The sequence below is a fragment of the Camellia sinensis genome, chromosome 9, assembly GCF_055761805.1.
Source record: "Camellia sinensis isolate YWXY chromosome 9, ASM5576180v1, whole genome shotgun sequence".
In the NCBI taxonomy this organism is placed as follows: Eukaryota; Viridiplantae; Streptophyta; class Magnoliopsida; order Ericales; family Theaceae; genus Camellia; species Camellia sinensis.
The window spans coordinates 199,449,513-199,476,926 of record NC_138969.1 but is presented as its reverse complement, the minus strand read 5'-3'; the positions used below and the strand labels follow the sequence as shown (position 1 = coordinate 199,476,926).

General features: G+C 36.6%; 1 pseudogene; it reads left to right on the top strand.

The window, feature by feature from the left end:
• LOC145789303 (oligopeptide transporter 1-like) lies at nt 1-21,661 on the top strand (annotated as a pseudogene).
• The last annotated feature ends 5,753 nt before the right edge of the window (nt 21,662-27,414 follow it).

Genomic DNA, 27,414 nt, shown 5'->3' with positions numbered 1-27,414 from the left:
ATGGAGCTATCGAGTAGTAATGGGAATTCTCTGTCGTATCAGCCCAACAAACTTGATTTCGATACTCACTTTTCTGATGAAATATCTGGTGAGTTTTTTTTTTTCCTTTCTAAATTATTCACATGATATAAAGTGTGAAATTTATCATACCAAATATATATATAACAAAGTCTGAAATTACATAAAGACATGTTGTGTTTGGTTTCTTAACCAAAATTTCTTTTGCAGAAGAGGTGAACGATTCTCCAATCGAGCAAGTCCGCCTTACGGTGCCATATTCCGCCTTGCTTGACATTTTGAACATGGGTTTTGGGGACTTTTTCATGTGCTATCCTGGCATTCTTGAACCAATTCTTTGGTTATCGCCAAAACGCGCTTTATATTTCCTCAGTTTCAGTCCAAATTGCTGTTCTTCCCATTGCAAAGTTTATGGCAGCATATCTGCCAACCAAGTCTATCCAAATCCCGTGAACAAAATGGACATTTTCAATGAATCCAGGGCCATTCAACTTGAAAGAGCATGTTCTTATCACCATTTTTGCCAATTCAGTTTCGAATACTGTATATGTAGTGGGTATTATTACCGTAGTGAAGGCGTTTTATCATCAACAACTTTATCCTCTTGTAGCCATGTTGTTAACCTAAACTACCCAGGTGCTTCTCTCTCTCTCTCTCTCTCTCTTTTAGCATCTTCATTTGCAAGTCTCTTTCTCTTTCAGCATCTTCATTTTGCTAAATTTTCTTGATGGTGTTCAATGGACTGTTTAGATGCTTGGGTATGGATGGGCTGGTATTTTCATAAAGTTTCTAGTTGATTCACCATACATGTGGTGGCCTTCTAATCTGGTTCAAGTCTCCCTCTTCAGGTAGTCACTTTCTCTATCTCTCTCTCTCTATCTCTAAACGCACAAATAATGGTGTGCCCAAATCACCAACCTGCCAACCTGCGCCCACCAAAATCGAACCTAACTGACCCATGCAATTTAAGAATGTGAGCGGGTTGAGTTGGGCAGGTTAGATGATAAAAATAGACAAATTGGTTGACTTGTGTGTTAAAATTTATCAACCTATCTACAAACTCACGAGTCTCCTATATGTATACGCAAAATTACTTTGCACTTATCCATACATAATTTCTTTCTAGCTATAGGCCCCGTTTGGTAGAGCTGTAGGAAAGTGATTATAGCATATAGCTTAATAGTTTATAGCTTATGACTGTGAACATAAGCTGATTTTTGACTTATAAATTAAGTTTCTCCTCCCCCACTCAAAGAATAAGTTGATTTTTGGCTTACAAAAAGCTATAAGCTATATTGTTAAGCTGAACCAAACACATCAAAATAACTTAAATTAAACTAAAAGCTGAAATAAGCTGGAAATAAGCCCTACCAAACAGGGCCATAATATCATTAATCAGATAACACATCTCTCATTTTCGTTATATTTTTTCTCTTATTTTAATTGCTTGGTATATTATTTTGTGCAATATGATGTAGAATAGCATGACCATTTAATTAATTTGTGGGTTATGTAAAATACTCGTTGTATATTCACATTTTTTTTTAATTTTTTAATTTTTTTGCCATACTATATTTCTAACTCACTCAAACCAAACCCTGTCCATTTTGAAGATGAGTAATTCTTACATGTAAGAGAAGCACGCCTGATTTTATGATCAAATTTTGTGTACATGAAAGAACTGTTTGTAGAGTTCATTTGTACACTTACGCTTTCTCCTCCATTTTATTGGTTAATTTTGGTGTTGTGGCAACTGTAGGGCCTTACATGATGCTGAGACTAGGCCTAAAGGAGGCCTAACTAGACTCGAATTCTTCATAGCAGTACTCATATCAAGCTTCTCATACTTCATAGTCCCCAACTACCTCTTCCCATCCATAACCGCTCTCTCCTTCGTTTGCTGGATATGGAAAGACTCTGTCACTGCCCAACAAATCTGCTCAGGTCTCCATGGCCTTGGCATTGGCTCATTTGCTCTTGACTGGTCCACAGTGGCTGGTTTTCTGGGAAGTCCTTTGGTCACTCCTGGTTTCGCCATCCTCAACATACTGGTTGGATACATAGCAATTGTGTACGTTGTGATTCCTATTGCATATTGGACCAATTGGTTTGAAGCAAAGCGATTTCCGATTTTCTCAGCCCATGTGTTCAATGATGGAGGGTTGTACGCGTTTAATAGACAGGGTTATGAGAGTAATAGCAAGATTCATTTGAGTATCTTCTTTGCGTTTATTTATGGTCTCAGCTTTGCTACATTGGCTGCTACATTGTCTCATGTTGCACTCTTCCATGGGAGGTATATCTTTTCCTCTATTCTCTATGGGTTTGGCATGCATAAAAGTTCTGAAAACAAATGATAGTAATAAAAATAAACAAACATATTTGATGAGTTGCTGAAAATAATAGGCAGAGGACTTGAAAATCCTACGTTTGATGACTATACGAGGCAGGAAAGTGTAAAGATTGAACCCCAAAAAATAAAATAAAAATAAAAATAAAAACAATATGGGAAAGATGAAAACTCTATGAATTTTTTAATTTTTAATTTTTATTACTCAATCACCATTGGCCTAGCCTCAAAAGTTTACAATCCAATTTATAGTAAACGCTGACCAAATCACGATTCACACCCAAATTATGCCAAAATTAGTAGAATTAAAATTTAAATTTAAAAAAACACTATTCAAAAAACAATTTAAATTTAAAACGGATTTGTCTAGACCCAAAATTATGCAATCTGCTTTTTTCAAAAATTGTAAATTTTGTAATTTTGAGATCTTATCATTTAACCTTTTTTCGGATTGAATATGGATATTTTGAAGTTGATCCTACAACTTTAAAAAAATTAACAAAATTATTATTTTGTCATCAAACGATCTGAAAAATCTAAGTGATTCGTGATTCATACTAGATTAATTGCACCAATTCTCAAACAATTAAAAACAAACAATCTAAATCATCTAGCATATACGAAAAGTGATTTAGATTGTTGCTTTGAAATCAATAAATCGACACAAATGATTTTTACGTGAAAAAATCACAATTGGAGCACCTCTAATTGTGATTAAAAAACCACGGGCAAAACGCCACAAATCAATCAATTATGAAAGAAAGAAAAAAATACAAATATACCAAAACAAATTACCCAAACGCAATCAATTTGTCTTCAATAATTTGTATATCTTTCACCACCGCCTTCGCCTCGGAATTGATCAGCTTAATGTTGAATCCGCAACATCCATGTCGAACCAACGACTGCGCACAGCTTCGAACTGCTTCGAATACTCCACGCTTAAATCTCTGGATTCCACCGAAGAAGAAGAACACTCTTGAAGTTGAACAATCAAACTCTTTGATGTATGCTTGTCAAGACATGAGTTTAATACTCAATCAAACATCAAAGAAAACTAGCAACATAACCCCAGAAGAAAACCCTAGAACCCTCAAAGAAGATCTGGAAGATGTGCCCTAGATTTGAAGCAAACTGCAGTTTTATAGTAGTTGGAATCGCGATCTCCGCTTGAGTGCAGGACTTGCCGCTCGAGCGGTGTCACTAAAATGCGTGTGACAAAACAGGGTCTACGCTCGAGCACTAGAACTTACACTCGAGCGTGAAAATACACCTCCTAGTAGTTTTGTAGACAGACCAAACTTCTGAGAGTATGAAAACTCCGCTTGAGTGCAGATTTTCTAGCTCGAGAGGGAAGACCAAAAAATAAGGAAATTTTACAACTCAATTAAATGAAGCTTGTTCATGGAATTGGCAACAAGTAGGGACCTAACAATCTCTCCCTTTGTCAATTCTCGGACAAAACTTTCTAACAATTTTTCCTAACACCCACACGTACTAGACACACTAACAATTGCAACAAAATACTATAAACCAACAAACACCACAAACCACAAAGGTTAACGCAATTTAGAAACACTTTGGGAATAACCCACCTGTTGAAAAAAAAATACCACACAAACCAAAACTGTGGAACAAAATAACATAAACAGATAGAAAGAGAGAAATAAGCAAATGAGCCCAAATATGTATGTCCAAATCTATCTATCTATTCCAATATATCATACCAAATATCCAAAGCTATGTGTGTGTCCAGTATTATCCAAACCAACCAATAATAGCTAAACCAATATCCACAATTATAAGCAAAAATAACTACTTCCCCTTTTTGTTCGGGAGACAAGATAACCCAGCCAACAGTAACAAAAAAAAAAAAAACATGAGAGACAGAAGACAAAAAAACATAAAAAACTGTCCAAGAGAGAAAGTAATACTCTCCAAAGAGGAAAAAATCAAGGAGCTGGTGGCGGTGGAGGGGGCTGTTGTAACTGAAGCAAAGAGAGAATCTGATCAAGCTGAAGTGTAGTCTGCACGGCTAACTGCTCAAGATGGCCAAGTCGACCATCGAATGCATCAAGTCGAGCATCCATGTGATCCAACTGCTGAGTCATGGTCTGCTCAAATCGGCTAAGTTGGCCACGAATGGTTCGGGGATAGACATCCGGCTCCTCTGCACCGGCCGCCACTGCATCAATCTCAGCCTCCTCTGCTAAAAGATCCGCATCACCTGTAGAAGAAAGACCCACCCTAGATGACTCCCACTTAACATGAGCCCGACATTGAGACACAGTTTTCTTAGTAAAGGATTTAATGGAAGTGGCACAATCATCTTCCTCGAAGATCGAGACCTCAAGTCTGGACAGGAGACGGTTGATCAGACAACCATAAGGCAACCCTAATTGTTTGTTTTCAATAATTATAATCATCTTGCGAAGGATAAGTGTGGCAAGATTAATGGGCAACTGGTGAGCAATGCAGTATAGGGTATAACCTTGGTCTTGGTTTATTTCGGAGCTATAGGTGGTGACTATGAGATTGGCACAAACAATGAGATTAAGCAACCGAAATTTTGGAAGGAGTTCATGCTGTTTGATGAGGGCACCTTGGATCTAGTTTCGGGGTGTACCACATAACTCAGTGGACACCTTATTGAAGTCACAAGTGGGGCAAACAAAGAAAGGAAATCGAGCATTAAAAACAGGGCCAATTCTGAGAAGAGACCGAATAAGGTCCTGGTCAACTACAATCTGCTTAGAGCGAACCTAGGTTTTGAAGGACGGACCTACAATAACAACATCTTCTATGTTACAGTAAAATTCCTTGACCCAATCCAAGTTTTGATGCCCAGAAAAAGAGAGAACTAGATCACCACCTAGGGGCTAAAACACAAACCAGATCGGGATAGACTTAAAGGTGTTAGGCTGCACATGACGCTTTAGATGGACAGTGCGGGATAGGTAAGCTTCTCTAAAATTTTTGGCTTTGTCAGCGGAAGGGAAACAATCAAAGTTAAAATGTGGGCGATTAGCGGTGGACTTGTGGCGTTTAGAGGTAGATATGGTAAACCCAATAACAAAACCAATACTAACCAGACAGAACACCCCCCCCCCCAAAAAAAAAACAAACAAAACAAACCAAAAACCCAAAACAGTTAGGGTAGGAAAACCATTAGTAACACAAATGAGTAGAAACAAAACCAATTAGGACAAAAACAGTAGAAAACATGGAATGTCATTAGTATCCAAACATTAGGTAGCACAAGCTTATAACAGTAAAATCCAAAGCAAAGCCACCAAAAAAAAATCCAAGAAAACAAAAACTATAACCAAACCATGTATAACTCAAAGGCACAGATAACAAATTCCAAGCCTACACAAAATAAGTAACTGCAATGGACAAACTGAGAAAAGACAATACACGGTGAAGACAAGAATAAACCAAACCCCAATAAAAAACACGTACTAGACTAATAACCCTCTGTGGAAATGTGGGAACTAGTGAAGAATAAGAACAAAAAGAAAACAGAGGTGAAGAATGGGAACTAGTGAAGAATAAGTCACAAACAAAACCATATCCCAACTCAGACAAAGAGAGAGAGAGAAAGAGAAAGAGAGAGAAAAGAAAAAAATTTGGGGGTGAGAAACTTACCAGATGCAAACCAGAGGTGAAGATGGAAGAAGAAATCACCAAAGCACAATCCAAACCAGTCGCTGATGAAGCCCTAGGCAAGAGAGAAAAAGAGAGAGAGAGAGAGAGAGACAGTCGCAAAAGGAGAGGGAAAAAAATGAGCTTGAAATGACAAGTTGAGAAATGTATACTAGGGCTCACCGCTTGAGCAGGGTATTAAATGCTCAAGTGTACTCACTTAAGCGCGTCTCACTGCTCGAGCGTGAATGTGACGCTCGAGTGCAAAAACCAAGCTCTCAGAATCTCGTGCACTCTGCAAAAGTACTGGATGATAGAAAAATACACTTGAGCGCTATATTTTCCGTTCAAGTGGGTAAGAAAAAACACCAAAGGCAAAATGCACCCTTCTGAGCAGTTAAAACAACTCATACTATCAAGTGGGACCTGAAACAAGAGGGGATTAGAACAATAGCAAAAATGTAATACTAAGATGAGATAATTCACAAACCATGAAGCCTGCAAACTCGCAATTTTGATAATATGAAACACAATATTCATGAGCAAATCAGGTAAACATCAATCAACGAGCATAAGCGACATGAGAATACACAACTCAAAGACAAACATAAGAGCTCACATAATGAACGTATGTGTGTGTGTATGTGTGTGTGTGCGCAATCCTTAAGAGGCCACAGAGTTAAAGTTAATCCTCATAGTGATCGGATGGCTGGACCACTGGCAAGAGTTACTAAACATCACTGAGAAAAGTCAAACCACTCGAAATCAAGGGGTATTTGTTGAGTAAAAACGGAGGCTCCCCCTTAATCAGTGAATCCCTTTTTTTTTTTCTTTTATTTGATTTTTGACTTTTCATTCTTGTGAGCACTCACTGGAGGCTTTCACGCTCAAGAGTATGGAGACCAAACCAGAGAAGCATGGAATTAATAAGGATGGCCTGGTTGGTGCCTCTGAGGTAGCCTTCTCCTAATGCACAGACTTCAATGAATTGAGAGAGGAACCGTGAAAGTGAAAAATCATGGTAGATCGTTAAGAGACTCAATATCACCCAAGATATGCCAGTATAGGTTAATTCCTCTAAAAATGTATAAGAGACACTGATAGAGGTCCATAGAGAACTTTGATCACTTGTGCGGAAACCCCTGCAATAGTTTATCTAAAGGATGTGCACAGAATGAGATCATGAAGTCAATGAGTATGCGTATTCAGAATGAGCTATGAACATAAAAGAATGAAATCTTGCAAACAACATGAGAGGTGTTCATATGAGTCTTAAATACAGAGATGACAAGAATAAATGACAATGAGATTATAGCATCCAAGTACACATAAAGCCAATCACTTTCACTCACTCAAGAAACAGGTCACATCTTAGTGACTGAGCACTACACCCAAGGTCTTTCTAAGGAACTCAAACCTAAGAAGATTAAGGGGTTTTGTAAAAATATCAGCATTCTGATGCTCAGTGGGTACATGTTCAAGAACAACAAGGCCCTTTTTCACTAACTCTTGAATGAAATGATGACGAATGTCAATATGTTTAGTGCGAGAGTGTTGGATAGGATTTTTAGAAATGTTAGTGGCACTTGTATTGTCACAGAAAAGGGTGAGAGTGTTCTGGTCTATACCATAATCATGAAGCATTTGCTTCATCCACAACATTTGTGCACAACAACTCCCTACTGCAATGTACTTAGCCTCAGTGGTTAAAAGAGAGATGATAATTTGCTTTTTGTGATGCTAGGCAACCAAATTATTCCCAAGGTAAAAACACCCTCCAGATGTGCTCTTACAATCATCAGCACACCCTGCCCAATCGGCATCAGAAAAACCAGTGATTTCAGTGGTAGTGTCAGTCGTGAACCAAATCCCATACCCTAATGTCCTATCTACATGCTTAATGATGCATTTAACCACAAGCAGATGAGACTTTTAGGACAGGCTTGGTAACGGGCACAAACACCTACACTAAATGCAATGTTAGAACGCCTGGCTGTGAGGTACAAGAGACTCCCTATCATGCTCCTATAAAGGGTAGGATCAACATCAGTACCAGAGGAATCTTTGGAAAGGTGAAGACTGGTGCTCATGGAAGTATGTGCATGTTTGGTCGACTCTAGACCAAACTTAGACACAAGGTTTTTGGCATACTTGGTTTGAGAGACAAACATACCCGAAGGAGACTATTTAATTTGAAGACCCTAGAAGTAAGACAACTCCCCTATCATACTCATTTCAAACTCATGTGTCATGCAATCCGAGAAATATTTCACAAGAAAGTCAATAGTGGATCCAAACATAATATCATCAACATAAATTTGAGCAACAAGTATATAAGACTTGGTATGTTTCACAAATAAGGTCTTGTCAACACTACTCTTTTGAAAATCATTATCAAGAAGAAATGTAGTAAGTCTATCATACCAGGCCCAAGGGGCTTGCTTCAATTCATACAACGCCTTGTCTAACTTGTAGACATGATGCGGGCATTTTGGGTCCTCAAACCCTTTTGGTTGCTCAAAATAAACCTCTTCTTTCAAGTACCCATTCAGGAAGGCACTTTTCACATCCATTTGAAACAATTTGAACCCAAGAAAACATGCAACACCAAGTAAAATACGAATAGATTTGAGACGTGCAATAGGGGCAAACGTCTCATCATAATCAACACCCTCTACTTGTGTATACCCTTAAGCAACCAACCTCACTTTATTTCTAACCACAGTACCATTCTCAACAAATTTATTTTTAAAGATCCACTTGGTACTTATCACATTCATGTCTCTAGGTCTTGAAACAAGAGTCCAAACTTTGTTACATTCAAATTGACCTAATTATTCACGCATAGCATTAACCCAACTATCATCTAGTAAGGCCTCTTTTATATTTTTAGGTTCAATTATCGACACATAGCACATATGAAATACCTTTTCCCGAATTTGTTTCCGAGTTTTCATTTTGTTTGAGACACTTCCAATCACCTGTTGAGCTGGATGATTCAGTTTTACCCTTGCTGATGGTCTTAACTCTGGACTAGTAGTGGCGGGAGCTTCAGAGGTGGTGTCTCTTTGTGCACTCTTTGGACTCGGACTAACCATTAAAGTTGGGGCCAGCTCACTTTCTTGGGCTTGACCCTGTGCTTCTCCTTGTCTTTGTGGTTCAGTATCCAAGATTGGAGACTTACCATATTCTTTCTCATGTATTATTGGCATAGGAGAACCTATGTCATCTATAACCACATTGATTGATTCCATTAGAGATAAAGTACGCAGGTTATTGACACAAAAAGCCCTACTAGTGGTTGAATACCCTAGAAAAATACCTTCATCACTTCGAGAGTCAAATTTTCCCAACGTCTTTCTATCTTTGACAATGTAACATTTATTCCCAAAAGTTTTGAAGTATTTTACGTTAGGTTTTAGCCATTTCCACAATTCATATGGAGTTTGTAAAGTGCTGGGCCTTAAATACACACGATTCACAACATAAACAGCGGTATTTAAGGCTTCAGCCCAGAACTTAGGAGGAACTTTCTTACTAGGAAGCATGACCCTAGCCATCTCTTGAACAACCCCGTTCTTCCTCTCAACAAACTCCATTTTGCTATAAAGTAATCGGTGCAGAAAACTCATGCTTAATTCCATGCATATCACAAAAATCCGAAAACGAACTATTTTCAAATTCACAACCATGATACGTTTGGATTCTTATGATACGCCCAATAAAAACACCCTGTTCATTTTGGATTTTAAGGACTAAGGCCTGGAAAGCATCAAATGTATTATATTTTTCTCTTAAAAAAATTAACCCATGAAAAATGAGTATAATCAGCAACAGTTAAAAATATGTATCTTTGACCTCTAATGCTTTCAGTACGAGTAGGTCCCATAAGATCCATATGAACCAGTTCAAGAGGACGTTTGGTTGTGAAGATGTTCACATTTTTATGAGGGGAATGAGTTTGCTTCCCAAGTTGACATGGTCCACACACATGGTTCACATTCTTACCTATTTTGGATACTCCTCTCACAAGCTTTTTGTTGGCAATCTTAGTTAGGTCTTTGAAATTCATGTGACCTAATTTTTGATGCCTCAGGTCAAGATCACTTATGATGGCAAAGTGGCAAGTGAGATCATTTGTGGTAACAATCCCATAGCAATTATCAGATGTGAGAACCCCATGCATGATAGTATTTCCCTTCTTATCCAAAATTTCACATTTTTGTTTTGAAAATAATACATCATGGTGGGAATCACACATTTGACTGATGCTCAAAAGATTCGCTTTAAAGGTCATCAACAAGTAAGGCATTTTCAAGCTTTGGAAGACCGGCCACACTTATAGAGCCCTTAACAATGACTCCAGAAGTGCCACCATCTTTAAAAGTAACAATTCCTCCATATTTTTCAAGAGATGTGAAGTAGGATTTGTTACCTGACATGTGATGAGAGCACCCACTATTAAGATACCACATGTGTGAGTTACGTGCTTTCAGTGCAGTGTGAACAACAAAATAAGTTAAGCCACTCTTTTTCACTTATATCTTTTTGGTCTTAACAGAAATAGGATTCGTAGTCTTGGTAACTATCTTAGCGTTGTGAGCACCATCATGAATCTTGGTGTTTTGCCTAGACATGTAAGGTTGTCTCCTAACCCATGAAGTATTAGAATTTCTAATTTTTTGAGACACCTTACCAAACAACTCATAACAGTAAGGACGAATGTGGCCATACCTACCACAATGATGACAAACAAAAATAGGTTTTACCTCATTTTCGTTGTTCTTACCCCCTTTAGGTTAATGATGTCACGACCCAATCTTGGCAAGGCAAACCCCGCCAAGAGGGCACACTTCAACACTATAGCACCTGCACACAATAATCACCTGTATAATTCTTATATCACATCACCAATAGTGCATAAGACCTTTCGATTGGCCAACATATATGAGATGATCCGTTCAAAGACAAAAATATCATCGTGCCACTAAGATAGTTCCCATGCACCACTACCCCAATGATAAAACGTACTATTCATGAATCCATCAATACATCTAACTTCATAAGCAAAAGTTTACAATCAACCTCTTTCATAGAAACAAAGGATAAAACTACATCCTAGAGTGACCCTAAGCAAAAACCTCAACTACAAGATGCCCACATTCGATCCTCCAGAAACTCTAATCTTCCAAGTTGAGGCAAGCTACACAAAAGTCTAGGAATCAGGAAAAAAAAAATTTATTTAAAAAGAATGAGCTAAAGCCCAATGAGTATACCAATCCCATGGAGTTATAAAACTTGCTCCTTCCAATGGGTTCAAAATAAAGATAATAAACATAAGAGCTTAAATGGACTGAAATTTATACAAATTGAAAAAATTGCATAAACCATTATCAAGATTTTCCCAAAGAATCTCATAATGCAGGAAAAATACATTTGAATATGGAAAGTAAACAAAAATACAACTTTTCAATACATTAAGATTTCATGTCCATCATACGAATCACTACATAGCCTTAGGGTCATGTTATCTCGCGACTTAGGTGGTGACGGTACCGTTACCCAAAACATAACCATAGGAACTTAACTCATGTCATCGTAGCACTTCAATTCTCATTTCAATGTTTTGGTCCCCAGGACCCCTTATGTACAACGACCCTTATGGTCCTTAAAACATTTAGGTCCCTGTAGACACCCCATTTTGACCGGCCCTAAGACTTGGGCCCTTTCTTTTGATTACCTGATGATGAAAATAAGAACATGTTATCTCCCAAAATTCTCAGCAAGAAAAATGGAATTTAAGCTTTAATCCCAACCTTCACCCGTTTTGGCCAAATTATTTTAGACCGTGTTTTTACATATTTTGAGTGTTTTTTTAATATGTGTACATTTTAGCTTTTGTATATTATATTATAACTTTAAATCAAAATGAAAAAAATAATAAAAAAAGACTTTGTTTTGGTGGAGAAATCCACCCACCCATTCAAATAAAAAATAAAAGAAAGAAAAAGAAAAGTAAAAGAAAGAAGTATCGAAGATGTCTCCATATGCACCATCTTTAGCATCCACCTCACAAAATTTTCAATAAAAAAGATGGAATTTGAGTTTTAATCCCAACTTATACCTGCTTTAATTAAATTATTTTAGACCATATATTTTATTAATATTGTACATAAGTTGGTATAAATTAGACATTTTAAATATTTTATAATAAAATATAGAAAAATGCTTGGGAGCACTAATTAGTGCTCCCACTAATTAGGTGGCAGTGGGTCCCGCCATGAATGATGTGATATTTTGGTCTTGGAGTTGTAATTTTTTTTTATTTTTTTTATTTTTTTAATGTATTAGTGCTATTAGTGGTGATGTTTTTAGTGGGATGAATCATTGTTGTAAAATATATTATTAAATTATACACTAAACATATATATATATATATATATTATAATAAAATATTTTATATTCTTCTTTCGGTGGTGGTTTGCACACCATGCCACCATTATATATCATAATATATTATATTATTATTAAAAAATTAAAAAATTAAAAATTAAAAATTTAAAAAAATTTAAAAAAAACTCCATATGCACTCTTGCATTTGTCTATAAAAGGATGGAGTGGGGAGGAGAGAATTGGGGGCAAGAGAAGAGAAGGATTGGGGAAAAAATTGAGAGAATTCAGGCAGAGGGAATTGAGAGAAAGAAAGATAAAAAAATTAGTGTTTTTTTTTAAGGGAGGGAACAAAAAATAGTAGATATTTTATTTTTGTCAAACAAAACTTTTCTTTCCAACCTTTCTTTCCAATACATTCAAACCAACCATTAAAGTTGAAATTCCAAATTTTGAATTGAGAATTGAGAACACATTCCACAACCTTGAGGGTGATCAGAAGAAAGTTTGTAAATCAGAAAATTCATCATTTCCTCGAAAGGTGAATTTTCACAAACTTTCATTTAATGTGAAAAATTGTGTTAAAGTTGTTTAAATACTTCCTTTACTACTTTTCATAACTTTTTCTTATCGCTTTAATGGGAAGGCTGCACCACCCGCATATCTGTTATAGTTTACTAGTTTTTTTTATCGCTTTAACGGAAAGGTTGCACCACCCACATATCTGTTGTAATTTACTAGTTTCTTTAATTGCTTTAATGGGAAGGCTGCACCACCCGTATATCTGCTATAATTTCCTACTTATACATAAATTATTGTGATTTTACCACTTTAAATGGTCGGTTGACCACCTAATTTGTTAAAGATATGACCCCACCGGATGAATAGTGATCGACGATGAATAGTAATCTCTGGTGGTAAATAGTAACTTCCGGCTGTGAATAGTAACCCCGACGATAAGTAGTACCTCCGGCGATGAATAGTAACTGCGGACGAAAAATGCCTGGTAAGATGAATAACGATCAAGAAAGGTGAATAGTAATTGTCGTGGTGAATGGTGCTCCCGCAAAATAAGTTTCCCCGGATAGAACGGAGCAGTCTTCCTGCGTCAAGCAGAATATTTTCCGGTGCACATGAAGTTTCTTTATTTTATTTTTTTATTTTGAGAGTTTGTGAGGATTTTTATATTTTGCTGTAATATTTGTTTTCTTCCTCCTCCTTTATTTGGATATGTAATAATTCAAGTGTTGTAATAATTCCCCATCCCCGCTTCTTTATATCCCATTCTTATACTTACTTTCCTTATTTGTACATAAACATCATATATATATATATATATATATTATCATATTCATACTTTGCATCCATGTTTCATGCATCTTAATTCGGCTTATTTTGCATTTATCGATTTAATCAATTCTTATATGATTATGTGCGCTACCTCATGTTCTTCAGATGATTTACATGTTGTATCTTAGAAGCCGAATCTTTAGTTACATCTCATGAGTGCATTGCATTAGGATTTTATATATAAGATCATGTATGTTTTACTAACTTTGTTTTGTAACTGTTCGCGGGACGTCGGTACATATGTAAGTTTCTATGCTTTAGCATCCCGCTTGTGTGTGTTTTTCTTATTCTGTTTAAGCATCCTACCATGTGGCTACTTGCTTACTTGATATAACTGTATGAATGCCAGTGGATGGAGGTTGTGTCGCTTAAATTGGAATAATGTTGATTTTTCATGTTTGTAAACTCAATTTATTTGGGTTGTACATCTTCAAAACTCTTTCAAAATACATGAAATCAAATTGTTCCAAAATAAATGACATAGTCTATACTTGTATGCTTCATACAGTAATTTTTAGGATTTATTAAATAATCAAAATATGAACATATAATGTAAATAAAAGTTATATCATGGTTTAGTAGAGGTCGATCTTTGATCGGGTGAGCGGGGGTGCTCATTATTGACTTTCCCCTCTTATACCTAAGGTTCCGAGCCAAGCATCTTTGATTACGACAAACAGTGGTCTTGGCACGAGTCATGGGTTTCCTAATTTTTTCAAAATAAATATTAGGTGGCGACTCTAAGATTTGATGACGTAGTCCATTTCTGGCAAAAGATTTTGCATTAAAATGGATTTTTTAAAAGTTGCCAAATCTGGACTCTCATCTATGTTTCACATTACACTCGTGAGATTAGATCAAAGAGATCTCAGGAGTCCGAACTGTTTCACGCGCGCAGGTACCCCCCAAGCATGTTACAGTCCCCAGGACCCCAAAGCATTTTGGCCCTTGTGGCCGCAAAGGCTATATTCGGTTATATGATCAATAAAAATATATACTCTCGAATGACGTTTCATTGTCATTTAATCATCATCATAAAATTTGAAGGACTCAACTTAAATAAATTCTCATAAAAATTAATGCTTCATTATACAAATGAAATCATATATTTATTTAAACTCAACGTTTGACTTCAATAAATTTATAGATTTTCTTCTTATACATATATCATGATGAAATGTGTTACTTCCTCTAATTTAAAAATACTTTCAAACTTTGTATTAAAGATAGAGATAAGGTAAATTTCCATGGTATGTATACTCACCTCCAAAATAGCAAAAGCGTAGATTTGAAACCCTATGAGTTAATTTCCAAGAGGTGTAGAGACGCCTTCCTCCAATCCTAACAATTAGTAAATAAAATCTAAAATTAGGGGAAAGCTTTCAATGAGAATTACAACATCGACAAAATTGATCCTAAATAAGACATGCTATGGAATGAAAGATAAAACCAAGCTAAAGAACTCCTCCAACTTCAAGTCACCCAAACAAACAACTTATCCAATCTCCACAACACCCAAACTTTGTACATTTTTGAGTTATTAACTTTTTTAAATATCCAACCAATTTATAAGAACAATACCACCATCAATTAAATCACAAAAGTCAAAAATCAACATTTTCATAAGCTCAACAACTTAGGTAAAACCACTTCAATCATTAATAAATTCCTCCAAAATCGTTTATAGAACATAGAGATACCCAATCCACCATTTATCAAATCAATTTCAACATATAAATTTCCTAACACCAAAATCCCCAATTTTTACATCACATTCAAACCTAGATTAACCCAAATCTCAATCCCCAAAACAACCATCAAATTGATCATTTTTCTACATGTAAAACATTCATAGAAACTAATTGAGAGTATAAAACTCAACAATCAAACCCCAAATCATAATAGATCTAAAATAGAAAAAAAATTCATCCTCTCTAACTCAAAATATGTAAAACCTTAAATTAAACTTTTTAGGGAAAGATTCTTACCAATTAAAAGCCTCTAATCCATCAAAAAAATAAACCCCAAGCTTTGATTTTTGAAAAGATTAAAAAAAATCTAGAGTTGGTACTTCTATTGTGCTATTTTCGGATAGAGTAAAGGAATGGCTGATAGGACCTTTTTCCGGCAAGATAAGATGGTCGGTGGTGGTAGAGATGGTGGGTTAATGTGGTGGTGTAAGGGTGGAGCAAAGGTGGGGCGTTTGGCCACCAAGAAAGTAAAGAAAAATGAAAGAGAATGTAGTGAGAAGTTAGAGAGAGAAGAATAAAGACAATGAAGTAAAAAAAATCTACACTTTTTTTTTTTTTTTTTTGGTTGAAATGGGGTATTTGGTCACACGTACTATCAAGTTTGGAGTTGGGTTTTGATATCCTAAGTGGAGTTTAACTTAGGAGTGTGTTTGGATCTAGATGAATGTTGGGAATATTATAGATGAAGAGAGGGATCACTCTGTTGAACCTTCAGCTTTCCATTTGTTTGAGTTTTAATGTTATGTGATATAGAGGCCTGTCCCTTTTGAACTGTTCCATTACCATAGCCTATCCCATTTTTGTTACAACTCATCTGTTGAGACTCGAGGATGTCTTCCAATGTCTTTGACTCTTTGTTCCACATAGCAATCGTGGCTCTAGCATCTTTGAGTTATTCCTCTTTCTGACCGACCATCTTTTCTAATGCAGCTTGTGACATCTCAAGGAGTTCAATCTTCTCTTCATATGTGGTATAGATTTTCTGAAGTTCATTCCTTTCACTCTCACAAGATAGAAGTTTTCTACATAGATCTTGCATGTCATTTGAGATCTTGATGACATCGTTTTTTGCTGTTGCAATCTCTCCCTTCAGCTTGACATTCTCGCTTTTACATGCTTTGAGCTTGAGAGTGAGTTTGTCATTGATCTTAGAAAAGTTCAAAGATTCATTATAAAGCTTTTCATAAGCTTGTTGTAGATCATCACCATCAATCTCATCATTGTCTTCCGAGGTTTCATTATCTTTTTTTTGCTTTCTTTCTCCTTGACCTCATCCAGTCAAGCAACTAAGGCATGAAAGTTGATGGATGGTTGTGCAAATGACTCTCCTCTTTCATGGATTTGACTAAGAATGTCCCATGCATCTTTGGCCTTCGTGTAGTGAGCAATTCGTTGTTGTTCTTCTTTAGAAATTACTTCACGGATGATAATCAGAACTCTTTGATTGCTCGGATTGTCAGCACTTTCAGTATCCTCTTTAATTACTTGCCAACCTTCAAGGTCATGAGCTCTAGGATACATCCTCATTCGTATCTTCCAAAATAAGTAATCACTTCCATCAAAGGTATGAGCACGGTGCAGACTCGGACCACGAGCAAACTCAACTAGTTTTGGAGATGGTTGAGTGACAGTAGACCAAAATGTCATGTAGGTACTATCTTCATCTTCTCTGGATTCAGTTTCTTTGGGTTCTTGCTCTGACCCGCTTTCATCATCCCAAGTCAAAGTATAGACTTTCTTGCGGTTCTTTTTTGATGGACATTCAAGTGCAATATGTTCAAACCCTTGACATTCATAACACTTGACACATTGCCCCTTCACAGTCTTCTTCTTAGTATTTGGAGCACCTTTTAGTGGAAAAGTTTTGAATTTTTCATTACCCTTATCTTTTGAACTAGAGTCCTTCAAATTCGGCTTCTTTTTCTTTAAATTTTATTAAATTTTTCGGTAAACATTGCCGTCATTTCAGACTCTAGATCAAACTCAACCTCAGGAGTCTTAGTAGTCAATTGAGCACTAGTAAAAGCCATACTATCTTTTTGTTTTTTCTTAGAAATCTTCCAACCAACTTATCAAGCTTGAGGTTCTCAACATCCTGAGCCTCCTCAATAGCTGTCACTTTTGATTGGAACCTTTCAGGTAAAGACCTCAAAATTTTTCCAACTACCTTTGATTCAGGGATTTTTTCACCAAGTGTGAAATAGGAATTCACGATCTCACAAAGTTTAGCATAAAAATCATCAAACGTCTCATCATCACACATAAAAAGAGTTTCAAAAAAGGAGGTGAGACATTGAAGTTTTGATCTTTTAATAGCAACAGTGCCCTTGTGAATAGTTTCAAGAATGTCCCAAGCCTCTTTTGCTACCTCACACGTGTAAATACGACGAAACTCTTCTGGTGTGACAGAGCAAAAGAGGGAATTGAGAGCTTTACTGTTCCAACTTGAGTTTTGATAATCGATTGCATCCCATCTATTGAGTGGTTTGGAGATATCAGCACCACTAATGGTGACAATAGGTTCACTCCACCCGTAGAGCACATAGTGCCAAACTTTTTCATCAATAGATTTTAAAAATGCCCTCATACAAGCTTTCCAATAAGAATAGTTTGTACCATCAAGTAACGAAGGTCTACGGGTCGAGTTACCTTCGCGATTTGAATAAATATCACAAATCACACAAAATCGCACTCCTATAGTTTTGAGAAAAACAAAGAGTGACATGCTCTGATACCAATTGAAAAACTTAAGTGATTTGTGATTCAGACTAGATTAATTGCACTAATTCCCAAACAATTAAAACAAACAATCTAAATCATCTAATACATACGAAAGTGATTTACATTGTTTCTTTGAAATCAATAAATCGACACAAATGATTTTTATGTAGAAAAATCACAATAGAGCACCTCTAATTGTGATTAAAAAATCACAGGTAAAACGCCACAAATCAATCAATTATGAAAGAAAGAAAGAATACAAATATACCAAAACAAATTGCCCAAACACAATCAATATGTCTTCACCAATTTATATATCTTTCACTACCGCCTTCACGTCGGAATTAATCAGCTTGATGTTGAATCCACAACATCCATGTCGAACCAACGACTACGCACAGCTTCGAACTCCTTCGGATACTCCACGCTTGAATCTTCGGATTCCACCGAAGAAGAAGAACACTCTTGAAGTTGAAGAATCAAACTCTTTGATGTAAGCTTGTCAAGACATGAGTTTAATACTCAATCAAACATCAAAGAAAACTAGCAAAATAGCCCCAGAAGAAAACCCTAGAACCCTCAAAAAAGATCTGGAAGCTGTGCCTTAGATTCGGAGCAAACTGCAGTTTTATAATAGTTGGAATCGCGATCTTCGCTCGAGCACAGGACTTATCGCTCGAGCGATGTCACTAAAACACGTGTGACAAAACATGGTCTACACTTGAGTGCTGGAACTTATGCACATGCGTGAAAATACACCTCCCAGGAGTTTTGCAGACAGGCCAAACTTTTGAGAGTATGAAAACTTCGCTCGAGCGCAGATTTTCCTACTCGAGCAAGAAGACCAAAAAACAAGAAAAATTTACAACTCAATTAAATCAAGCTTGTTTGCGGAATTGGCAACAAGTAGGGACCTAACACGACCAAACTGCACTTTTTGTGTATATACATCTCTAATTATGTAGAATTTTATAAATTGATTTGCAGGACAATTTGGGAACAAACAAAGGCATCATTCCAACATAAATTTGGAGATGTGCACACAAGGTTGATGAAGAAAAACTATGATCCATGGTTTTACACACTGTTGGTGGTGGTGATTGGACTAACCATCCTCACCTGTGAAGGCTTTAGCAGACAATTACAACTACCTTACAGGGGAGTTCTACTTGCGATGGTGTTGGCTTTCATCTTCACCTTACCTATTGTTGTCATTACAGCCACCACCAACCAGGTATACTACATACACGGCCGACCCTGAGTTTTCAGGGCCTGAGGCGAAAGAATTTTTCGAGCACCTTTAAGATATTCATAAAAAAAATCTCCATGTTTGGTTTAGAGTTTTTAAGAATAATTTTTTGAGTTTGCAATTCTTATTTTTTTTTTTATATATATGGTAAAACAAATTTTAAAAAAAAATTCACAAAGATTATACTTTTTAAATATATCTACATTAGGTTTATCTACAAAACAAAAAAAAAAATTACCTAAAGTATAAAAAAAATTCACTAAAAAGACACATAATTGGGCCATAAAAAGAGAGTTAAAAAAAAGGGGGTCGAATAGAATTGGACTAACAACTAATACATACATAAATACATATATATATATATATATATATATTTTCAATTAGGCTAACAATTAACACTTATACATATTTTTAAATTGTGCCTTTTATCAATTGGGACAAACAGAATATTTGGAACCCTTTAAACTGGCCTAAATTAATAAAACAGAATTGAATCATTTTGAATTTTTAATATAATACATGACTAATAAATTTGGGAGCCTTTTCTGAGCCTAATTTTTTGGATCCTACGCACAGGCCTTATTAGTCTTAGCCGAGGGCTGGCCTAACTACATATCATTTAATTATAATAATGGTCCTAAAAATATGCTATATATGTTATATTTTATTTTTCTACTTGTGTCTCAAAAATATAAAATTTGTTATACTTTAATTGTTGAAATTAGTGATGTTCAAATTAATAACAATTTCAAAGTTTTATCTATATTATATATATGAAATCTCAACAAAATCTGAATGACCAAATACTCTCATGGTCCTCCAAGTGTGAATTTTGTTGCATTTTGATCCTTTTTTTCTTTTTCTTTTTTTATAAAAATAAAATAAAAATTTAGTGCAAATTTTTTTTTTGTTGTAAAGTTTAGAAAATACCCCTAATGTCATATTGATTTTGAACAGCTGATGCTAGGGACCAAAGTGTAATAGATCATATATTTCGGGGGTCAAAATAAAAATAAAAAATTACAATATTTGAGATTCAAGTGTGATAGATTATATACTTTGAGTACCAAAATGAAAAATAAAAAGATTGGGAATAAAGTTCAATAGGTAGCAAAAATTAGGGACCATGAGTGTAATTAACCTAAGTATATATATATACCCTATATATATATAGTTATTCTATTATATAAAATGCACAACTCAAAACATTTTTAAATTTTTGTTAACTTTTTTCTTTTTTAAGGATACCCATATTATTAACTGTTAATAACTGCCACCAGTTTTCAAACGCAACTCATTTTCTTCATTCGTCAAATTGCCAATAGTTTAGATTTAAAATAGCAAGGACATCATATTTGCACCAAGAACTAGTATATATATAACTAATTAGGCCTAATTTAGTTATCCACCATGACACTCCTAAGGGTGTGAAGGAGGTCATGGATTCAACCCTTTCCAAGTGGAGTTGAATTAAAAGGCAAGCACTTCGTGCTTTGCAAAGGTGGGGAGGCTAACTTTTATTGGTGCTAATTTAATAACTAATAACTGAGTTTGATAGATAAACAAAAAACAAAAAAAAACAAAAACTAATATATATACACACACCTTCCTACATAATCAGTTTCTTGTTAGAATTTGAGCTAAATCACATTCTGAAATCTTAATTTGTGGAAGCCAGCAACCAGGACTAAATGTCATCACTGAGCTCATCATAGGCTTCATGTATCCGGGAAAGCCTCTTGCCAATGTTGCCTTCAAAACCTATGGTTGCATAAGCATGAGCCAAGCAATCATGTTTCTCTCATATTTCAAGCTAGGCCATTACATGAAAAGCCCTCCAAAGTCCATGTTTGTTGTTCAGGTAATAATCACAAACCCCTCCACTCTCACTCATTCTCATTGCAAGCTATGCTATGCTTGAAAACAGTTCTGAAAACGAAACTAAATAGAGCGATTAATACTTATCTATGGTTGTTAATGAAGTTAGTGGGAATTGTAGTTGCATCCTCTGTCTACTTTGGCACGTCTTGGTGGCTCCTCAACACGGTGGAAAACATGTGTGATCTAACAAAATTGCCTAGTGGAAGCCCGTGGACATGCCCTGGAGACGATGTTTTCTATAACGTGTATCAATGTATTCTATCCATAACAACGTTCATTCCTAGTCAAAACAATATCCTGCTATAATAATGTATTAATCACCAAATCACAGTAAAATTTATTAGAATGATAGACATAGCATGTATTATCTATTACTCTTTTAGAATTCTTTCATTTACAAAAAGCAAAATTACATACATCATTCATAGATACAAAAAATTAATTCTCAAAAGTTATCCACATCGTCGTCCTCGAGGTCTTATCTCTTGGCTATTTTTCTTTTGAGGTTAAAGTATTCCTCACTCCATGCTTTTGGAGAATCATTCAAAAATTGATGCACTATTGATACTCGAAAACTGTTAATTTTATCATCTTCCATTGACTTTGCAATAGGCTCATCTCTTATGATTTGACGCATGATATAATATACAATAATTTCGTAATCACCACTGTTAATACAAATCAAGATCTTGTTAGATTTACTCAAATTTGAAGACTACCAATTCAGGCATGTAGTAGTAGTGTGAAATACTTACAATGTTGGGCGTTGTTGTGGATTATCTTTCACCGAAACCATGTTTGCAAACTTTCTTGTACCTCTCTCCATTTTTTTGCCCAACTTGTTCTCCACATATGTTATCTAATCATTGCATAATTGTTTGGTCACGATTAAATACAAGAATAAAACACAATAAAAAGGGTTTCGATGGCACCATCGCTCAGAGCGGTCGTGGAAGAAGGGTTTTGAAGGCTCACGGTAGTGGTGGAAGGAGGATTTCGGATGATATGGCAGTAGTGAAAGGTGGGTTTCGAATGCTCACAACAGTAGTGGAAGGAGGATTTCGGATGCTACAGCGGTGGTGAAAGGAGGGCTTCGGATGCTAGGGTTTTTGAATGACGGTTTTCAGAGGAGGGTTTTTAAGTGATGGAACAGAATGAGGGGACAGAAACGGTTCAATCGTTTCATATTTGCCTATTTATATGGAAGGGTATTTCAATCTTTTCATCATATTTTTTAATTTGAGGGACTTTTGGAACCATTATTTTATTCCGTGGGCTTCACACAAAAAAGGTCCAATGAGAAGGATTTTTCACCAAAAATCCTCTTTTAAAACCACAATCTACGACTTTAGTGGAAGCGTTCGGCCCATTAAAGCCTAGTAAAGCCCAATTTCAAGACACTGCTCCAAGTCTTGTTGTCAATCCATAGTGTGAAAATTAAGACTGTGTTTGGAACGCTTTTTAAACTATAATTCTACCCCTTTATTTGCGTTTGACGTTTGTTTACGATTTTCCAAAGTTAATTCCACATTCAATTTTGAAAACTCTGTCTTCAGCGGCAAAATTTGGGTTAACCGGTCATCCCACCGGTCGTTCGGCCGATTGACCGGAACAGTAAATTTTTTTATTTATTTTATTTTTTTAATTTTTTTTTTCAATTGACACATTAATTTTTAAATATTCGAAAAAAATATTTTCCAATTTTTTAAAATTTTTTATGAGCTTTAATAAAATTTTGAATTGTGTGTTTGGTTATGAGTCGTAAGTTTTTGTATCAAATATCATATGTCACATCAAAAATTTCCCACTCAATTCAAAACTCTTTCACCAAATAAATTTTCTACACTCAAATCATAATTTCAAAACTTACAAACTCAAAATATAACTTCTACTCTCAAATCATATTTAGAATAAGCTTTTTTGGAACACCATGAAAATGAAGTTAAACCAAATCTTTAAATGGGGTGGACATAACACAAGCCTTCAATATAATTTGGTAGAGACAAGGTTTGATTTCCTCATTCAATCGACCTTTCTTTTGTCCTATTGTTGTCAAAATAGATGGTCCAATGTTGAATGCTCAGCAGGCTTTGAGCATTTTTTTCTGTCAAATATAACCAAGTGGGAACAAATAATCCAAAATAGCTACACGTGCTCATGACATCTCCTTGATAATGTGGTTGAACTAGAGTCATTATTTTTTAAAAAATATTAACATAACTCTTTGTTTTAAAAATATCTCCGTTAAATTGTTCTGAATGTATTTTCTATATAATTGTTTTTATAGACTTTTCTTGAAGTCCTTAAATGCACTCGAGTGGTATTGATTGTTAATGTCTAACTTGCGTTACCACATTTTATGATTGTGATTATAAATTTGTAGACACCCCATTTTTGACCGTCCTCAAGACTTGGACGTCACCGTTTGAACACACGGTGATCTTCCATGTTTGTGTTCGTTTGGAGTTCCCGGAGGTCTCGGCTCGCGCGCCTTGCCTCAGGATCCCCGAACTCGATCGTTTAGTGTCTGGTTTTGCACCAAACACTTGCATCTTGCCCTTGAGAGGCAGGGTGGGGCTTGTAGACCATCCCCACCCACCACCGGCAGTGGCTAGAGGCCACCGGCTGGTGTTTTGCTGCCACCGGCAATTTTTATTGCCGGCCGGCACTTTTTGTTGCCGGTCAGCACTATTTTGTGCCGGTCGGCACTCTTTTTGGCCAAGATGGCATTTTTGGCCGGCCGATTGCTGTTCATCTGCTTTTGCAGATATTTTTAGACAGCTGTCTTACTTTTGCATCCCTCCATACACGTGTATGGAGGGATCTCCCTCTTGTAAAGCTTGTCTTGTAAGCTTTACAAGACATATAGAGGAGCTCTCTCTCTCTTGTGGCAAAGGGTTGGAGATTTTGGACATTGGAGGGAGAGAAAAATACAGACCAAGCTCTGGTTTTAGGGTTAGGATTAGATACACATCCTATCTCTCTCTCTTTTCCTTCTTGTGTGTGTAAAATAGTGTTTAGTTCTTACTATTGCACACAAACACCTAGTGTTTCACCTTCCTTTGGCTCTTGAGGTTCTAAAGGAGTGGTTTTGAAGTTTTGGTGTAGGATCCAAGCTAAAGGAGGCCATTGGAGCATCATTTGTGAAGAAGGCTTCAAGGGTGAGAATCTAGTCCCATTTTCTCCATTTTTGCATTGATTTTATACCTATCTTAGAGCTGTTTTTGTGCTTATTGTATAACATAAAAAAGTTCTGTTTTTAGACCCTCTTTGTTGTTTATTAAGAGTGTTTTGTTGTTTGAGGGTAGTTGACCACCCTTAGGCCTTGAAAGGCCTCATTTTGAGCCATTTTGTGTTAGCTCCGGGATTTTGGTGTTGAGATCTCTTCACCACTGAAATCTTGAGGGATTTCAGTGGCGAGGATGATGCTTTGAAGTCCCAAGAAGGAGAGGGCCACCCCTCTCCTTGTTGTCCTTGAAAAGGGCATATTTTGGCCTCTTGAGAGAGCATTATGCTTGAGTGTGTGTTGAGCATGTTTGGGCTGTTTTTCATGCTTATATATCCTTAATATAACATGACTTTAAGTTGGTTTTGGTACTCCATGCATGCTTAGCATAGTTGCCTTGTAATGCCATGTTTATGCCTTAATGTGCCTTAGGTTGTTAGCCTTTGTGGGAGCATGTTTTAGGCTTAGTCTTGTGAAGATTATGTGCTTATTTTGCCATGTTTTAGGTCTGTCCATAAGTGTTTGGGTCGATTTTGGCATGCTTGATATAGCTCCTTTGTATTTGGGCTTCTTAGCCTTGAGAATGTGCATGTGTAGCATGACACCTTTGCATCAAATTGGTGATTTGGGGTCCCTCCACATGTTATTTCAGTCCCATTTCCATGCTCGTTTGATTGCCTTGCATGCCTCTTTAATGCTTTGGAAGTTTGTGTAGCAATGCTCCATGTTTTGGTGTTTATGCATGCCTTTGTTTTTGGGTCATTTAGATGTCATCTAAGTGGTCCTTAGGCCTTGTATTGATGCCCCAAAACTCTGTTTTTGGTTGATAAGCTCATACCATGTTTGGTCTTGTAAGTGTATCTCAATGCTCCTTGGATTTGCTTTGAACATTTAGACTATTCGTTGCATGTTTAGCTTGACTTATTGCTTGGTTTGGTACCATGTATTAGCATAATTTTCAGAGCTTATGTTGCATGCTTTTAGTCCATGAATGTCTCTTTCAAGTGTGCTTGAATGTTGCTTGCTTTGTGCCTAAGTGTTGGGTCTTAACATGTGTATGTGTGCATGTATGTTTTGGTCTCCATTTTTGGGCATAATGGCTACTGTTTTGGGCCTTATTAGAGCTGCCTAATTCATGCATAAGTCCATATTTCCATTAGTTTGCATTGCCATATGTATGCTTGTATGCTTGCATAAGCTTGTCACCATGCCATGTTGCATCCTTAGTTTGTATGCTTAGGTTACATTGCATGTTGCATGCATTCCTTGCCCCTTGATTTGGTGATAGGGATTAGGACTTTGATTTGATTTGGTTTGCATTTCATTTGAAATCAAAGTTGCATACTTGGTCTTTGGGCCATCATGCATGGAAATGCGTGATTGGTGGTCCGAGAATCGAGGCACATGCCCCTTTGAGTCATTATCATGATAAGGGACATGGTTGGTGCATACATGCCTTGAATTGTGCTGCCATGCTTTGTTTTGCCCTCTGTTGCTGTGAGTTGCAGGTTCTGCAGGCTTTCTTTGCCGACCGGCAGTGTAAGGTGCCGGCCGGCAATCTTTCCTCTGCTGACAACTCCATTTTGTGCCGATGGCCACACACCAGTGCCGGTGGTAATTCCACTCAGCCGGTGGCACTCCCCAGTGTCTAGGGATGCAGTCCTGAGGTTTTGACAGCCTCCAGAGGAGCAGAGGAAAGAAAACAGAGGCAGCTTACGCATGGCGGCGCGTTTCCCGAGGCAATTTTCCTGTGTTAATTAATTTATTTAAATTGTTAATTAAATTAATTAATTTGTAATATTAATTAGCTTGCGTAGTTAATTAATTTGTAATATTTATTCGATCCCTCCGAGCGAGGGCAAATCTGTAATAAGTGTGCGTGAGTGTGTGTATGTCTTCCAACCTCACTTCTTTCTTCCCTTTTATTTACCTGCTTTGATGGTTAGTATTAGGGCACGTTTAATTTAGCATACCTTATGCTATGCATGTGTGCATCCATACATTTGTATTACATACATTAGGCTCGGTACATCATGCTAACCGCATTTGTACTTCAAATTCTAAACTGAATATGTGATAGTTGTGCATTTCTCACATGCCATGTTTAGGATAGCCGAGCCTATTCTAGCAACACTTTGTATGCGATGCATTAGGCACTTAACATGGACTTGGATCATGCATGTTTGCTAACGAGTTCTTTGTTTTGGCACGGAGTACGATGTAAGTATTTCCGCTTTAGCATATCGCATGAGTGTGAATGTTGCCATGTCAGCATGCTTAACATGTGGCTAGATGCTTATGTGTTATAAACTGCTTGGATGCCTGTGGGTGGAGGTTGGATTGTTTGAGTTGGAAAAACTCATTGAAATCCGTGTTTTAGCCTACTTGCGAGTAGCAAATTCCAAAGCATTTTCAAAACAAACGGATATGCAATGTTTCTTTCCAAATTAGGCAATCTAGTCTATACTTGTTTGCTGCACGCATAACACAGTAATTCTAGGCTAATAAATGGAATAAGAATACATAACGTTTTCAAAAACGAATATCACGGTTAGTAGAGGCCGGTCTTCGGACCGGGCGAAAGGGGGTGCTCACAGCTGACCTTCCCCGATCGTACCCAAGCTCCTGAGCCGAGACAACTCCGGTGATGACGGACATGTGGCCTTCGGCACCGAGTCAGGGTTTCCTAAATTTCCCCATTTTAAAAACATTTAGGTGGCGACTCTGTATCTGACAAAGCAGTCCATGTTTGGCATTACTTTTTCAAAAATCTGTTTCTCAAAACGATTTGCCAGATTTGGACTCTTTGGTTCAGATTAAGAACCATGACACA